Source organism: Podarcis melisellensis (genome assembly GCF_964234715.1).
Source record: "Podarcis melisellensis genome assembly, chromosome: 13".
Lineage (NCBI taxonomy): Eukaryota > Metazoa > Chordata > Lepidosauria > Squamata > Lacertidae > Podarcis > Podarcis melisellensis.
In genome coordinates, this window is record NC_138545.1 from 53,557,652 (window position 1) to 53,573,526 (window position 15,875).

Sequence of the window (15,875 nt, forward strand, 5' to 3'; positions counted from 1 at the left end):
CACGGAAGTAACGGAACGTGTTACTTCCGGGTTTTGCTGCTCATGCATGAACAGACGGTCAAAATGACATCATGTGCATGTGCGGAAGCAGCGAATTGCGACCCGTGCAGACGCGTGTTGTGTTCGCTTCAGGATGCGAACAGGGCTCCAGAATGGATCCCATTTGCATCCTGAGGTACCATTGTATTGGACAACTGCATATTCCTGCATTGGAAGGGGTTGGACTAGATCAGAGGTCAGCAAAATTTTTCAGCAGGGGGCCGGTCCACTGTCCCTCAGACCTTGTGGGGGGCCGGACTATATTTTGGAAAAGAAAGAACGAATTCCTATGCCCCACAAATAACCCAGAGATGCATTTTAAATAAAAGGACACATTCATGTAGATACACGCTGATTTCCGGACCATCTGCAGGCCAGATTGAGAAGGTGATTGGGCCGAATCCCGCCCACGGGCCTTAGGTTGCCGACCCCTGGACTAGATGATCCTCAGGCCCCTTCCAACTCTATGCTTTATAGGGTAGTTGCACCACTCCCTTGTTTGTTTTGGTTGCCCCTTTCTGAGCCTTTACCAGCTCTACAATCTTCTTTTTGAGGTGCAGTCACTAGAACTGTACATCTCATTTGTCCTGTCAGGGTGAAAGGCGGGGTATAAATATAATAATAATAATAATAATAATAATAATAATAATAATAATAATAATAATAATAATAGTTTATTATTATGTAGTTGCTCCAGTTTTTTTTATGCTTAACAATTCCCAACACAATTTTTTCCTCTTTTGCAGTAGTTGTACAGTGGGTCAACATTTTCACAGAGCCATGACCCCAATATATTTTTTCCCTGATCAGTTTTTGCATTGAATAAATACCAGCAAATACAATAAAGTGCCCATTTTTGTTGATGAATCTATCCTGCAAAGATCTAACAGGGACATTAGTATTATCCTAATCTAAAACAACAATTTCAGGAGGGCTGGGCAGCAGCGGTGGGGGCAGCAGGAAGAGCGCCTGAGGGACCCCCCAGCGAGTTGCCCAGGCTGAGGGGCCGACTCCAGCGCTGGCTCCCCTCCTTGTCCCTTTGTCCCTCCCCAAGGATGCGCAGGGAGAGATGGGCAGAAATAGTAATAAGCGAGCACCCACAACAGCCTCCCAGAGGCTCAAACAGGACTACCTGCGCATTAAAAAAAGATCTAGTGCTTTATATACCATATTGGCCTGAATATAAACCTCACTTTCCCCCCAAATTCCGACTGTGAAAAGTTGAAGTGCAGCTTATATTTGTGACCTTACGGTATGCAGCCAGGAGCGTGGGGCAAACAGTGCCTTGACAACACCGTGAAGGTGACTATTATCACAGGAAACTAATCTTCCCCAGAGAATTTCAAACCTCTTAGTATTTATATGATAACACCGAACGGAAGATTTAAATGCAATACAAAGATATGTCTTTAAATCACTGACTTCCACCCGGACACGTGGTCCGTCTCAAGCATCTTAACAGGCCTTCTTAGATTTATGGTTGAAAAAGGTCCCACTCTGGGCAGTATAGAAATGTCAGAGTTCACAAAAAGGCAGCTTCTGTTGCAGAATGTCAAAGGCGTTCCCTGATGTGGTGGAGGAGATCAAGCAGAAACCGAAGGTGCAAAAGATCTCCACAACTGGCCCCCAACCCTCCCTGGGGGGAAACCCACCACCTCCAGAACAGGCTGCCCCTCCTCAACGGGCACCTCCCCTTGGCTGCTGCCAACAACCACCCCGGCCTCCAGCAGGCCAGTTGGAACCATGGACTCCTGGGCAGCGCTTGGGTGGCTTTGGGGCCGCGTGGGAAAGGATGCTCAGAGAAGCACAGCGCAGGAGGAGGGGCACCCCTCCCGGGTCCAAAACCAAAATTAGTGGTAGCAGCAGGAAAACAAAACCAAAGCATATGGGACTCCCTAGGTATCTTATTCCCAAGTCTGGGACAAATACAGCAATGTACAGGACAGGCAAAAACAAAAGTTTGGCCCATGAGTTTAGTTTTGGGGGTGCAGGGAGGGGTAAAAACCCACCCTAAAAAATTTGGAGCAGATGCAATTTGGGACAGAGGAGGAAAAGAAACGAGCTGCGTCTCAGGTGGGATTCCTGTTTTTAAAAAAACAGGCTAGCTAGCCAAGAGGGAAAAGGTTCCTGCCTATCTCTCCCTCCCTCCCCGCAAAATGGCATTGTTGTCTTGTTTTTACTTACCTCAGGATCAGTTCTGGAATTCTTCAGCTCTTTTTCAGTATTCACTTGGATTTGCACATTTTGGAGACACCAGGGGTTCCCCATGACATGCCAGGGGGTGCATAAGCCTCTGAATCTGCCCATTGGCCTCTGCATTCTCTTCCTCTGCCTTTTGGTCTTTGTTGACTCTTTAGGCTGCCCGTCACGCCTTGGACCTTCCTGTCGGGTGAAGCGGTTTGTAGAGGAAACGCTGAGGGGGAGGGTAGAGGAGTAGTTGAGCTGCCTGCCCCACTTTTCCAAATGCCCAGCCCCATCTGCGTGTGTCCTGCACCTGGGGTGAAAGGTGTTTTCTTCACAAAGAGCTATTTCTCTTTTTTTAAAAAGGAAAGATTAAGATAGTGAAGTGAGGGGGGATTTACAAACCCCAATTTTACTCATCTCCACGTTATTTTCATCAATTTGGGTATTAAAATGCCCCCACAGCAGTACTTCTGGCTTGGAAATAGTTCCTCAATGTTCTATGTTGTAATGCTAATTAGAAATCACACCAGACCTGCTTAGCATGGTGGTTTGTAGATTTAGGAGACATGTAGACATTTAAGCAGCTAACTGGATTAGTATTAGGAATATTTGCTAATACTGTCTGAATATATTCATTATCTGTTGGGTGCCTGTTATCTTTTATGTCTATTTGCTTATCCCTAGAAAGGGGGGAGGCCTGACCTTCCCTACCATACCCTACCATACGTACATGTGTTTAAAAGCTGCAGGAACCACTATTTTAAAACTTTGCAGTTGAATATCATTTGCATTTATAAGCCAAGTTTCTTGTAGGCACGGCAGATCAAATGATTTGAAGGAATGGGAGAATGTGGTGGGGGGGGGGAGGAGTTTCTGCATGTGGCAGAGGTTAATGATTGGTGTGCTTCCTTGTGGCGGAGATTGATAGAGTAAAACAGCTTGGTTTTACTGCCCCCTGAAAATCTTATTTTCTTGAATCGGCTTGTTTGTAGCTCCAGGACTCTGCATGGTGCTATCTACTTTATTCAAAACACCTGAAAGTTGAAAGGAAAAAGTAAGTAAAAATGAATGTGTTACAGGACTGGGGATCTTAACCTTTGTACCAGGTTTTTGAAAAGTGTAAACTCTGCACTGTTGTAATCAACTAGTTTGATACCATGTTTTCAAGGCTACTGTTTTGCATGATCAGAGCATGTTTAATAAATGCTGCTTTCATGAACATGTTTGCCTTTTTAAAATCAAATCTTTGGAAAACACTATACTGATTTAAATGATCCATATATTTGTGATCAACCCTGTTTGCCTGCCTGCTTTCTTGTCAAACACAACTCTGTATATAACAAATGTATAACGTACACTGAATGTCCCAATGCAATATTGGATAGAGCCGGGCTACCATCCCTCCATGGCACTTTTTTCTTAATCTGAATGCCTTGACTGCACCACGCGTATACATTGGACGCCGAGTTATCATGGCTGAACCTCCCAGCTTTATAAGCCCTGACATTATCTTGAAATTTCCTCAATGTCTGTGATATTACTTTTTTTTATAAGATATTTATTGAGTTTTTACCTAAACAAGAGTACAAAAATACATGAAAAAGAAAAGAAAAAGAAAAATACAACATACAAAAGACAAAAAGAAAATAGGAAAAAAATTAAAAACAAATCTGTTTTTCAAAACTTTAAACTCATTTGCTTGTTTCTTTGACCTCCTCACACCTCCCCTTCTTGTATTCCCATTTACATAAACAAATCAGCAAATCCTTGCCCTCTTAACTCTATATCTTAACCTATTACAACTCTATATTTCCATCCGTTTATCAATTCATTTTTGCATATTCTTAATAGCTTTGTTGCTAATACCACTTATTTTTGATCCAACATCATTTTAACATTCATTGATTTTATAGTGTTTCTGCAAATAGTCTTTAAATTTCTTCCAGTCCTCTTCCACCAACTCTCCTCCCAGGTCTCGGATTCTGCCAGTCATTTCTGCCAATTCCATATATTCCATCACCTTCATCTGCCACTCTTCCAAGGTGGGTAGATCCTGTGTCTTCCAGTACTTTGCGATGAGTATTCTTGCTGTTGTTGTTGCATACATAAAGAAAGTTCTATCCTTCTTTGGCACCAATTGGCCGACCATGCCCAGGAGAAAGGCCTCTGGTTTCTTCAGAAAGGTATATTTAAATACCTTTTTCATTTCATTATAGATCATCTCCCAGAAAGCCTTAATCTTTGGGCACGTCCACCAAAGGTGAAAGAATGTACCTTCATTTTCTTTACATTTCCAACATTTATTGTCGGGCAAATGATATATTTTTGCAAGCTTGACTGGTGTCATGTACCACCTATATATCTTTTTCATAATATTCTCTCTCAAGGCATTACATGCCGTAAATTTCATGCCGGTGGTCCACAACTGTTCCCAGTCGGCAAACATAATGTTATGTCCAACATCTTGTGCCCATTTGATCATAGCAGATTTAACCGTTTCATCCTGCGTATTCCATTTTAACAGCAAGTTATACATTCTTGAAAGTATCTTAGTTTTGGGATCTAACAGTTCTGTTTCCAATTTTGATTTTTCCACCTGGAAGCCAATTTTTTTTGTCCAAATTATAGGCCTAATGTCTGTGATATTACTTTGCCAAACACTATCGTCTACCTGTCCCTTTAAACTCTTCTCCAATTCGCAATCTCTAGTTCCAAACTCCGTTCCTCTTAGGTGGCCTTATCTATAACTAAGAGCATTAAATCGCTGGAGCATTTATTTAGAATGCCTACTGATTTCTGTTTAAACTTCTCTGAGTCTAAGAATAAAATGGGAGCCTTTTGGTATGCATTGATTTTTGTAGTATTCTGATAAAGACACAGCGTGATGGTGCATTTTAAGCTTGCGTTTTTAAATAACCATGCATGCCGCACAGTTCTCCTTGAAGGAAAGGTGGGCTGAAAAATAACTACCGGTAAATACACATTCTTGCCATTTTGGTGCCTTGCTGTTACAAACATATGGGATTTTCACTGAAAGCTTGTGTAATAGTCATGCACAAGTTCTAAAGGATACTATATTCATATGCATCACATTAGTTTTGGGGAGCAGGTGGCACTGTGGTCTAAACCACCAAGCCTCTTGGGCTTGCTGATTGGAAGGTTGGCGGTTTGAATCCCCGCAATGGGGTGAGCTCCTGTTGTTCGGTCCCTGCTCCTGCCCACCTAGCTGTTCAAAAGCACACCAGTGCAAGTAGATAAATAGGTACTGCTGTGGCAGGAAGGTAAACGGCGTTTCCGTGCGCTCTGGCTTCCATCATGGTGTCCCATTGTGCCAGAAGCGGCTTAGTCATGCTGGCCACACTGGCGGAGGATGAGGGGGGCAGGAGGAGCGCCCCACCCCTGGCAGCGCGATCCCAGTGGGGTTCCATCGGGGCTGTCCCCCTGCCTGCGCTGGATGCCCCACCCCTGCAGTTGGCATGCCTCGCCCCAGGATGCATGCCCCGCCCCTTTGGGCAACACCCCCGCCTCCGGGGCGTGCCCAGCCCTGCCACCGCCTGCTCTCCGCCCCCGGTGCCGGAGCATGAAGCTCCACCACTGGCTGGCCACATGACCCGGAAAGCTGCCTGCGGACAAACGCTGTCTCCCTCCGCCTGAAAGCGAGATGAGTGCCGCACCCCATAGTCACCTTTGACTGGACTTAACCATCCAGGGGGTCCTTTATCTTTACCTTTTACCTGCATCACATTGGTAGTCAAATTAATGAAATGGTACCTGCTTTTTAAAAAATTGTTTCAAGAATAAATCACATGTTCTTTACCTCTTGTAAGTTTGCAGTAAATTTCTTCCCGTTCCTCTGTCTGTTCAGGGTTATGATAACACACAGAGGCAAACATAGCAGTGTTATAAATAAAGATGGCCTGCTTTATTCACCCAGAGAACAGGAAAAAGGAAACAAAGGCCTGGCATTTCTTATAGCCCAAAGTATCACAAAATCACACAAGTCGGCTTGTAAGTAAGTGAGGTTGCAGGAAGAAGCATATTGGCATATTCTTGTGCAACAAACATACAGATTTCTGTTGACCAAATAATCTTTAAATTAAACCATAGCTCAAAAGACACATGCCATTTCTGTCAGTCTTACTGGTAGTTAACATCTAAGCTTGGTGGCATAACAATGTCTGCTACATTTACCTTTCTTTATCAACCAACTGGTTCAATCAATAAAACGTTTATTTAATGGCTGAATGATTGTAGTAAAGTACACATCACAGCCACCAATTATTTTTGATTACAGGTAGCAAGTCAGGAGGTCTGAAAGATACTAGAACATTCAGATATGTTGTTACCTGTTGAGCAATAGATTTATTAGACCTCTCAAGAAAGTTATTTAGAACTGTCTCTTAAGGATCAACTAGGAAATTGCCTTATATAAATTTTGTGTTCTCTGACCCCTTGATAAAATCTGGACTGTTACAAGCTCTTTAGTGGTTGCAAGGACACTGCCTATCATTAAAGGAAACTCTGGCAAATCTGCCATTTATAGTCCTAGACGCTAACGAAGCTGCTCTTCCATAATGCTACAGAATCCAGATATGGGCTCCATTTATGAGAGGCTGAGCAATGCAGGGCAAGTGAGCATTGTGAATATGGCCTATAAGTTGACTCATGTCACTCTTGAGCATCCTCACACAGGCTTCCCCCCACGTTCATGGGGGTCACCCTGCAGGCGTAAGTGAAATCGTGTAGAGTGAGGACACCCCTCTTTAAAAAGGAGGATGTACAAGAGGACACACAGAGAGAGACTCACCCTGGAAATCACTCAGGGCTGCTGACCCACCTGTTCTGAGCCTGCCTGCCTCCAGGGAGCCGGTGTGTGCTGTGCAGCAGAGCAGCAGAGATGGGGAGATGAATGCTCCTGCCCTGCGCCACTGGCTGATCAAAGGACGCCTTCCCTCGCCTCAGGCAGCAGCCCCGAGTGAAGGACGGCCACGCTATTCATTTATTCATTTTGTGGCAACCAGTGAGAGAGTGGTGTGTGTGTGTGCCTGAATTTCATTCTCCGTTTAACCCAAGATTACCTTGCACTACGGAAGGATCAATTCTTTGCAGGAGTGGAACAGACATTATGTAGCAAATGTGAAAGTGCCCGTCCTGCAGATTGAAGTGGTGCTGTGGGCATTTAGGGGGTAAGGTGACCCTTCAGTTAGACTGGTCCAAAGTTCTGAAGAGCTTTATATAGTAATAGCAACACCTTGAAATTGGCCTGGTAAGCAGTTGCAGTCATTGCAGATCTCTGAACAATGGTGTAATATGCTCCTCTCAGCTGTTACGCTGCAGTGTGTTGCTGTTATGCTACCAAGTGCAAGGGAATCGCCACACAGAGTGTATTCAAGTCTTGAAGTTACCAGTGACTGGATTACTGTGATCAGATTATCCTGGTCTAGGAATGGGTGTTGCTGTCGTACCGGCCAAAGCCGATAAAAGGTCTCCTAGCTGCCGAGGCTACTTGGACATCAAGCGAGCAAGTTGGATCCAGATGTACCCACAGAAGCTCCTTCAGGGAGAGTGCAGCCTCCATCTAGGGCAGGCAACTGGCCAATTTCTCAGACACAGGAACCACTCACCCAAAGTGCCTCCATCTTGCCAGGATTCAGACTCAGTTTATTGGTTCTCATCAAAACCAGCTCAGTTTAGGATTTAGGGCAGACAAAAGAAAACGCTTCAGTCAAACAGTGGGACTTGCAGTGATGACCAGCAACTTGGATGGCCTCAAAAGAGGATTAGACAAATTCCTGGAGGAGGAGAGGCCTCTGGATGGCTGCTAGCCAGAATGACTATGCTCTGCCTCTGCAGTTGGAGGCGGCAATGAAGACCAGTCCCTGGAAATCTTGAGAGGCGGAGAGTTGCTTTTGTGCTCATCTTCTGCTCCCCAGGTTCACCAGGTACCTGGTTGGGAGACCAGGATGCTGGACTAGAGGGGATATTATGTTCTTGTGATGCAGGATCTGGGATGTGTCCAGAATTGGTGCACAGCTCTTGAAAGTACATCACACATCTGGGATATTTTCTCTCTCTTTGGCTGTTATTTGAATTTTTTCTTCCAAAATTCAGTTTCTGCTCTTTTGTACACTTCATTCTTGATTTGTTTTTGCTTCCTTCCTATTCTGCACTCGTGTCTCTTCTCCAGGCATGATCCAGTATGGTTTCAGTATTCTTTCATTCCTCTAGGAAATGTATATTTAATGTGGGTATCCATCTACTATCCCTTCTTCAATTCTAACAGCTAAGGCAAAAAAGCAAACAAAAAACATTTAATAATTTAGCAATGTTTCCCTTAACATGCTTGTTGGAAATTACATGTACTCAGCTGGGATTTTCAGCATGATTTTTACTTGTCAAGATTCCTTTTATAATCCTGTTTCCCCCCCCTGATGTGTTTTTTCCCTGAATCTTAAGTGGCTAGCTGTCTGCTCTGTGTTTCAAAATATAACCACAGTACCACAACTTTTTTAAAAAAATAGGGTGAATTTGCCCCACTTCTGGGGAGGCAAATCAGTGGGAGAACTAAAGATTTGGTTTTCTGAATTTTGTTTTTGATTCCAGGTCTGAATTGGGTTAGCTCAGGCCCAAAATGATCTGAACTGAGTTGGTGCCTGTTGTGCCAGCATCCCCCCCCACCTGCCCCACCCTGAGGTCCTCTGGCTGTCCCCTGCCCCACCTCCCACTCTGAGCAACTTGTACAGCTCTGAGCTAGGTTTTGGACGGGCATGTCAATAATTCCCCTGTATTCCTGCTGCCGCCACAGATAACATTTATCTGGCTATCCCACCCCAGCATAACCAAATATGAGGCATGCGGTAGAATGCAATTAATTTAGCAAAGGGTTTTGTGTGTGTGGTTTCAGCTTTTCTTTATCTTATTTGTTACTTTATCAGATACACAAAAACAGCTACTATAATAGTGATCCTGTACAAAATCATGGGCTCTGCCAAATCACGTCCACCACCATCTCTCACCCCCCGACTCCACTCTCATGTGTCTCACCCCCAACATTCAGGCTCCCTTTCAAGATTTCTTCATTCACCACTCATTCATTCGCCCACGTTCTAAGCTCATTCCTCCCTAACATTTACCTCAGTTCTTCTCATACACTTCCCTGCGCATTCACCTTAATTGCACTGCTATCTTATGCACACACCAGAGCCCCCCACTCGGAATCCCCCAGGCGGAATCACTGAATCGGAGTTACTGTTTCACTGTGTTTTTTAATATTATCGTTATTTTATGCTTTTATACTCTAAACCATCCTGTGATCTTAGGATGAAGGGCAGTAAAATGAATGAATGAATGAATGAATGAATGGGGCTCACACATTTCTAGCTTCAATCTATCCAGGTCTTGGTTAGTGGGGAAGGAAAGTGCCCCCTGCCTCAAGCGCCTCCCCTTTGCCGGACTCTGCGCTCTCTGCAGCCTGAAGGCCACCTGCCCAGAGGCAGCACAAGATTCAGAGCTGCGCTCAGTCTGCCTTAAAGGAAAGAGAAAAGGCAAGATCCATGGCAAGTAGGGACTATGTCAAATGGTTCCCTGTGTCTATGTCCTGCCTTTGAGATTTTGCTACTCCTTTTGCTGGCACATTACACTTTCAGATTTATTTGTAGTTTATTCACTCTGAAAAGTCCTTTGATCTTTGCAACTGTTGAGTACGTTAAATCTGAATTTTCTTTTTGGTCTTTTTACCACATGAAAAAGGATTTCTGCCTTTATTATACATACATGAGCTTAGCTCAGGGGACCCAATTTCCTCTTTTGTTTTCTCACTTAACAGGTAATCTAAAATTAGATCAACTGGGATCACATCAAAAGAGGGATGACTTTGTTGAAAGTAAATGTAATTCTGTCACCAATTCCAAATTAAAATTGTGTGTGTGTGTGTGTGCGCACACGCGTTTTCATTACAGAAAAAAAAGAACAATTAATAAGGGAAAGTCACTTATCCAGAATAAGTTAACAATGATTAATCTGAACATCACCACTCACAAACTGATTATGGAACTGGAAGCCCACAGTTCAAGATGGCATCCAAAATGATGCCCCGAACTTATGCTTCCATTGCCATATAGGAGCTTGAGAGAAACAGTAAATGACTGAACTGAGATACCTACAAAATCATTAGAATACATATACATTTATACCAAAGCATAAAGTAAAGGTAAAGGTACCCCTGACAGTTAGGTCCAGTCGCGGATGACTCTGTGGTTGCGGCGCTCATCTCGCTCTATAGGCTGAGGGAGCCGGTGTTTGTCCGTAGACAGTTTTTTCGGGTCATGTGCCAGCATGACTAAGCCGCTTCTGGCAAACCAGAGCAGCACACGGAAATGCCATTTACCTTCCCGCCCGAGTTGTACCTATTTATCTACTTGCACTTTGAAGTGCTTTAGAACTGCTAGGTTGGCAGAAGCAGGGACCGAGCAACGGGAGCTCACCCCGTCGCGGGGATTTGAACCGCTGACCTTCTGATCAGCAAGCCCTAGGCTCTGTGGTTTAGACCAAACCATAGGTAAAGGTAAGGTACCCCTGCCCATTCGGGCCAGTCTTGCCAGACTCTAGGGTTGTGCGCTCATCTCACTCTATAGGCCGGGAGCCAGCGCTGTCCGCAGACACTTCCGGGTCACGTGGCCAGCGTGACAAGCTGCATCTGGCGAGCCAGCGCAGCACACGGAACGCCGGTTACCTTCCCGCTGGTAAGCGGTCCCTATTTATCTACTTGCACCCGAAGGTGCTTTCGAACTGCTAGGTTGGCAGGCGCTGGGACCGAACGACGGGAGCTCACCCCGTCGGGGGGATTTGAACCGCCGACCATGCGATCGGCAAGTCCTAGGCGCTGAGGTTTTACCCACAGCGCCACACGCGTCCCTACAATATAGCACAATATAAATTACATAATCTATGCAGCAACCTTTATAGTCTTGTCAAAACATATAATGCTTTTAGATTATATTGTTCTGTAAAATACTTCATAGACTCACTTGGCATTCCAAAAAACATAGAACACTAAACAAAATATCACAGCTAGAAGCCTAGAGCTGACAATATTTTTTAATGTTTTATACTTATGGGTGTCACTGTAGCCTGCAGTTTGAGCCCCTCCCCCAAAAAAGTTTCCAAGTTTTATTTAGTTTTAAAAAATAAAATGTAATTTTTTTAAGCTAGCTGTTCCTATAGGTCCCTGCTACAATGCTGTGATGCCGAAATGTTTTTCTGTGGTCATCTAAGACTCCACATTTATCTTTTAAAAAAGAGAGGCCATGCTCACTGTTGCACTTCAACAAGCAGCCCTTGGAGGGTTGACCATGGGTAAATGAGACCCCCTCAGACCCCCCAAAAAGAAAAGGGGAAAAACTACTGACTGGTCATCTTGATGTTGATACCAGGAAAGGTCCTCAAACAGATAATTAAACAGTTGGTCTTTGAACACTTAGAAAAGGAGGCTGATTACTAAGACCCAGCATAGATAGATAGATGATAGATCGATGATAGATCGATAGATATAGATAGATAGATAGATAGATAGATAGATAGATAGAGAGATAGATATAGATAGATGATATAGATAGATGATTAGATAGATGATAGATAGATGATAGATAGATAGATAGATAGATAGATAGATAGATAGATAGATGATAGATAGATAGATGATAGATAGATAGATGATAGATAGATAGATAGATGATAGATAGATAGATAGATAGATAGATAGATAGATAGATAGATAGATAGATAGATATAGATAGATAGATGATAGATAGATAGATATAGATAGATGATAGATAGATGATAGATAGATAGATAGATGATAGATAGATGATAGATAGATAGATAGATATAGATAGATGATAGATAGATGATAGATAGATAGATAGATGATAGATAGATAGATAGATAGATAGATAGATAGATAGATAGATGATAGATAGATAGAGATAGATGACAGATAGATAGATGATAGATGATAGATGATAGATAGATAGATAGATAGATGATAGATAGATAGATAGATGATAGATAGATAGATGATAGATAGATAGATAGATAGATGATAGAGAGAGATAGATGACAGATAGATAGATGATAGATAGATAGATAGATAGATAGATGATAGATAGATAGATGATATAGATAGTTACAAGCTTGGTGGATCAGGGGAATGCTGTGGACATTGTGTATCTTGATTTCAGTAAGGCTTTTGAAAGCGTTTCCCATGATATTCTTGCAGAGAAGCTGGTAAAATGTGGGCTGGATGAGGTAACTTATGTGGATTTGTAGCTAGTTGACTGACTGAACCCAAAGAGTGCTCAACTAATGGTTCCTCTTCATCCTGGGGAAAAAGTGACAAGTGGGGTGCCACAGGGTTGTGTCCTGGGGACATTGTTGGTCAGTGTCGTTATAAACAACTTGGATGAAGGAATTGAAGGGGCGCTCATCAAATCTGCCTATGACACCAAACTGGGAGGGGCAGCTGATGCCGCAGGAGACAGACTTGGGATTCAAGATGACCTTAATAGATTGAACTACATTAGGGCCAAATGTCAGGTTCTTCACTTAGGCAGGAAGAACCAGCTACACATATATAATATGGGAAACACCTGGCTTGCCAGTATTCCATGTGAAATGGATCTAGGAGTATTAGTAGACCACAGACTGAACATGCGTCCACAGTGTGATGTAGCAGCAAACCTTTTTTTATTTTAAAAATGATATTCTAGGCTGCATCAACAGAAATATAGTGTTCAGGTCAAGGGAAATAATAGTAGTACAGTGGTACCTCGGGTTAAGTACTTAATTCGTTCCGGAGGTCCGTTCTTTCTTTTTTTTATAATAAATTTTATTAATTTTCATCCAGTTATACATTTTAACCCGAATACAACAAATTATGACTGTTTTGGACTTCCTTCAGCGTCTCTGACAATCATCCATATTTATACCTTTAATACACATTCCCTTTTTTCATATTGCCATTGTTCCTCCTTACGCCCATTATTTCTAATAAACAATACTTATTTGTTTTTTTTACAGTGCCTCTTGTTTACACCACATATGTTTTTCAGATAGTCCACCAATTTTCCCTAGTCCTCGATGAACTTTTGGTCTTTAGTATATCTGATTTTCCCAGTTAATTTGTCCAATTCCACATAGTCTATCAGTTTTAATCTCCATTCTTCTATCATCGGTATCTCCTCTTGTTTCCACTTCTGGGCCAACAGGATTCTGGCTGCCGTTACTGCATATTGGAAAAGCTTATAATCCTTTCTTCTTATGTCCTTTCCTACAATACCTAAAAGAAAAGCTTCGGGTTTTTTCACAAAAGTATATCTTAACATTTTTTTCATCTCATTATACATCATTTCCCAGAAGCTTTTCACTTTCTTACATTCCCACCACTGATGAAAGAACGTCCCTTCTTTATCTTTGCATTTCCAACATTTGTTATCAACCTTATACATCTTTGCTAATTTTACAGGTGTCATATACCATCTATAAGACATTTTCATCACATTCTCTTTCAGTAACGTACATGCCGTTAATTTTATATTCTCTTTCCACAATTTTTCCCATTCCTCAAATTGAATATTATACCCAAAATCCTTTGCCCACTGTATCATTACCGATTTAACCTCTTCATCCTTCGTATTCCATTCCAGCAATATCTTATACATTTTTGACAGAGTTTTATACTCATTGTTTATTATGTCATTTTGGAAAATTGATTCTTTTCCCACAAAACCTTTTTCCTTCAAATCTTTTTTAAATAATTCATTTACTTGAAAATAGTGCAGCCAATCATATATATGCTCTTTGATTTGTTCGTATGGCTTTAGTTTCCATTTCCCTCCTTCATTAGTCACCAGTTCACCATATGTGCCCCATTTTTCTCTCATATTAATCTTCTTAACACTCATTACCTCCAACGGGGACAACCAGTGCGGGACTTTGGGTTCGAATATACTTTTATATCTTTCCCAAACCTCTATTAAGGAACCCCTGAAGATGTGGTTTCCAAATCCTTTGTGAACCCTCTTTTTATCATACCATAGGTACGTGTGCCATCCAAATCTGTTATCAAAACCTTCAAGGTCCAGTAATTCATTGTTTTCTAACTTTATCCATTCTTTTACCCAGCATAAACATGCTGCCTCGTAGTACAATCTCATATCTGGCAGGGCGAAGCCTCCTCTTTCTTTAACGTCCGTCAATAACTTAAATTTTATTCTAGGCTTCTTTCCCTGCCAGATATACCTTGAGATCACTTTTTGCCATTCTTTAAAAATTCCTATACCCTTTAATATGGGTATGGTCTGAAATAAAAATAACATCTTTGGTAGCACCGTCATTTTTACCGTAGATATTCTTCCCCAAAATGATAGTTTCATTCTGGCCCACACCTCCAGATCCTTCTTTGTTCCCTTCCAAACTGGGATGTAATTATTTTGATACAAATCAATATTATTATGTGATAACCAAATTCCCAAATATTTAACCTTTTTCACCACCTCTATCTCCGTTCGTTGCTGCATTAATTCAATCATATTTTGTTCCATATTTTTTGCAATCATTTTCGTCTTTTTCTTATTCAATCTGAATCCTGCCACCTTTCCAAATTGTTCCATCTCTTCCAATACCTCCTTTACACTTTCTATTGGTTCTTCCATAGTCATTACCAAATCATCGGCAAAGGCTTTAACTTTATACTCATTTAGACCTACTGTTACCCCTTTTATTTGCTTATTATGTCTATTTGCATTCCAGAATCGTTATAAATAGCAATGGCGATAATGGGCAACCTTGTCTTGTTCCTTTAGATATTTTTATATCTTCAGTAATCACATTGTTTACTATCAATTTTGCTCTCTGCTCTGTATAGATTGCCTTTATGCCATTGAAAAACTCTTGTCCCACCTCCATATATTCTAAGTTTTTCAACATGAACTCCCAAATTACATTATCAAAGGCCTTTTCTGCATCCACAAACATTAAAACTGCTTGTTTATCGCCCCTACCAGACAGATATTCTATAACATTAATTATATTTCTTATGTTATCTCTTATTTGTCTGCCTGGTAGGAAGCCTGCTTGATCCTTATGTATACGTTTTGTTAATATCTTTTTCAGTCTCTTCGCTAAGATTCCAGCAAAAATCTTATAATCAGTGTTCAATAGTGAGATAGGCCTATAATTCTTCACTTGGGTTAAATCCGAATCTTGTTTTGGGATTAGTGCAATATATGCTTCTTTCCATGTTTCCGGAATGTCTCTTTCTTTCAAAATATTGTTCATGACTTCAGTCAACGGGGTCACCAACACGTCTTTCATTTCTTTGTAATAACTAGATGTAAACCCATCTGGACCCGGAGCTTTCCCTCTCTTCAACTCCTTTATCACTTCTTTTACTTCTTCTTTTTCTATTGGGGCATTCAGCTGGTCTTTTTGGTCTGTCGGGATCTTTCGCACCATTTTCTCTCTTAGATATCTTTCTATTTTCTTCTTGTTTCGTTCCGGCGGTCCGTTCTTAACCTGAAACTGTTCTTAACCTGAAGCATCACTTTAGCTAATAGGGCCTCCTGCTGCCACCGCGCCACCGGAGCATGATTTCT

The 15,875-nt window shown here is 41.9% G+C and overlaps 1 protein-coding gene and 1 pseudogene across 2 annotated transcripts in view; both read left to right on the forward strand.

Moving 5' to 3' along the window:
- The first annotated feature begins 1,108 nt into the window (after positions 1-1,108).
- LOC309356156 (ubiquitin-conjugating enzyme E2 J2 pseudogene) lies at positions 1,109-2,476 on the forward strand (annotated as a pseudogene). The gene is made up of 3 exons: positions 1,109-1,193; positions 1,272-1,938; positions 2,397-2,476. The product of its transcript is annotated as a ubiquitin-conjugating enzyme E2 J2 pseudogene (transcript).
- Positions 2,477-3,161: 685 nt separating this feature from the next.
- The window catches only part of DDC (dopa decarboxylase), a 54,005-nt gene continuing 41,291 nt past the window's right edge, over positions 3,162-15,875 (forward strand). Inside the window, exon 1 of the mRNA XM_081885851.1 lies at positions 3,162-3,277. The gene's annotated coding sequence lies outside the window, so the exon portion shown is untranslated. The remainder of the gene's footprint in view (positions 3,278-15,875) is intronic.